General features: G+C 48.9%; 1 non-coding gene across 1 annotated transcript; it reads right to left on the bottom strand.

The window, feature by feature from the left end:
• Nucleotides 1-680: 680 nt before the first annotated feature.
• TRNAV-AAC lies at nt 681-753 on the bottom strand. The gene has a single exon. It is a non-coding gene; the product is annotated as a tRNA-Val (tRNA).
• Between the last annotated feature and the right edge of the window lie 1,781 nt (nt 754-2,534).

Genomic DNA, 2,534 nt, shown 5'->3' with positions numbered 1-2,534 from the left:
GGGATGCCAACAGGCATGCACAGGGGTCTATCTCCCAGAAGCCAACCACATCTCCATGGGTTTGGCCCTCACAAGGGCAGGCAGGGGCTTCCTGGATCCCAGTTGCTCACAGCCAGCCCATCCCCCGCCTCTAAAGCCATCAATCATGCCCCCAGGTTGGCCACAAAGGAACAGCCATTCTCCACCTGGACTCAGCTTTGCTTGTTTTCCTTTCACTCAGAACCATCCTTCTTCTCCTGGACTGCAAGTAGCCATCCCTGGGATGCCAAGAGGCAGGCACAGGATTCTACCTCCCAGCAGCCAACTCCACCTCTCCAGGCTTGGCAGAACGAATGGTGGCGCTCTACTATCCCCACTTAGCTGCACAGCTTCTTCCCTGCCTTCCTCAGCTTGACTTTCCTCTTTTGCCCCATTCCTGTCTTACTTCCTCCTTTTGCAAGTCACGCAAAGGAGGCCAGCAGGAAGTGACAGCCTCTATAGGCCAACCTCCAAGGGCAGAGGAGGCCAATCCACAAGCCTCCAAAAGGTGACATGGCTAACTCCTCTAGGTTCTCCAGACTGATGCCAAGGTGCTTTCTCCACTGATGTCACCAGCCTCTGTCATGTGGGGATTGGAGTTATCCCAGGGATAGGCCAATAGCAGAAGGACAGCAAGGGGATTTGGGAAAAGGAAGCCAGCATGTTTCTGCCTGGTTTTGAACCAGGGACCTTTTGCGTGTTAGGCAAACGTGATAACCACTACATTACAGAAACTCCATCCACTGGAGTGGTGCTCACCCTGGCACACACCGCTGGGCAAACCTAGAGACAGTGGTGGCAGCCCTTCGATAGGTGAGCTGGTAGAGCAGAGGACTGGAGTTGGTGCTCAGGGAGTCATCCTTATGTCGCCCTTGTGATTCTTGCTTGAAGGAGAGCTTCTTTTTCTTCCCCTGGCTACAAAGAGCAAGAGAAGAATGAAAGGTCAGGTGGGCCAACTTGGTGCAGAAGCCCATGCTGTCTTTTCCTGCTGCATAGCCTGAAATGAGGGACTAATGGCAGTTAAAGGCACTGCTGCACTTTCAGAAAACAGCCCACCCTGGCACAAAGCGGGATAGAAGAGCATATCAAAGCTTGGGATTGAACCAGGGACCTTTAGTCTAGCATTCTCCCAACTGAACTACTTCAGCAGGGACTAGGTTTCTTTTTGGCCTGCTGCTTTTCTGTCTGGGATATTTTTCTTTGCTGTGGTACAGAAAAAGGACATCATTGTGAACGGCTCATAAAGGCATGATTAACTATTGCCTTCCTTGCTCAGATTTACTTGCTTCCTCGCCCTATTCCTGCCTTAGTTCCTGGGTTACCTGAAGGTAACTGGGGCCCAGTGGTAGGAGGAGGAAGTTGGGCAGCTAGACCCTGGTGGCAAAAGTCCTGCCACCACTTGCCACCTCACTTTCTTCTCCCAGCTTCACATATTGGCCACCAGAGACTTGGTGCCCAGCAGCACAACGGAAGGCACTGGACAGAGCCACCCTCACCTTGAAGCTCCAGCTCATTCAACCATATCTTCAATCGATGATGGCCAATGAGAGACCAACATCGCTTGCTATTTTAGCACTTGAAAATGCCATTGGCCAATCTTTGGATCTCTCTAATGCTGTGCTTCAGTTCATGACGGCAAAGGTGAGCAAAGCGACCTTTGAACTAAAGGAGTATGGTTAACATTCTAACGCTATCTCTTACTTTAAGACTATTTAATACTGGTCCACCCTGTGTTGTTGACAGTTTGATTTCTAGATATTAGTACATTTCAGTACTGTTAAAATTTAAGAGTTTCTATATGCTTAGAGGAAATGAATTTGTTTTATTTTCTTATATATGGCATGAATCAATACAGGTTTACAGATCCTAGCATGCAAATTTATCATCTTATATGACAGAGAAAATCATGCATCCAAATCATGAAATGAGCTACAAATGCAATGAAAAATAAGATATTCAAAAGTTTAACGTATGGGGAGGCAGGCACCGAAGACACGTCTTGCCTGGGGTGCCATTTGGTCTAGGGCAGACCTTGTCAGGGAGAACAGGAGTTAGTTTCACAAACCTATTTTCGGGCTGTAATCTGTAGCAACCTGCTCTGTGGAAGGGATTCTGGTAGCCCAGACTTAGGGCTGGAACAGGTCCCTGATTTAGGGGGTGGCTGCATGGTTTACAGCACTCTGATTTATCAGACAATCTGTCTCTTCACAAGCCTCAGATCTGCGTCCCCATAATGGTCCTGCACTGCCTCCACTCCTTTCACACTCAATAGCAAGGAGCAGCATCAAGGGTTAGAGATGAGCCATAGGGCACTACATGGATGACAGAGGCTTCAGGAGCACAGAGAGTTTGCCTATCTGGGGCATGTTGACTGAGACCTCAGGGACACATTGTGAGGCAGAATCCCAGGCATCTATATGAAAGTAGCATAAGGACATAAGAACGGCCATACTGGGTCAGACTGGGTCTATCTAGCCCAGTATCCTGTCTTCCCATAGTGGCCAAAGCCAGGTGCT

This window comes from Terrapene carolina, unplaced genomic scaffold (genome assembly GCF_002925995.2).
Source record: "Terrapene carolina triunguis isolate 2854851 unplaced genomic scaffold, T_m_triunguis-2.0 Scaffold7507, whole genome shotgun sequence".
In the NCBI taxonomy this organism is placed as follows: domain Eukaryota; kingdom Metazoa; phylum Chordata; order Testudines; family Emydidae; genus Terrapene; species Terrapene triunguis.
The sequence above is the reverse complement of the archived record's forward strand: the minus strand, read 5'-3'. Positions and strand labels throughout refer to the sequence as shown.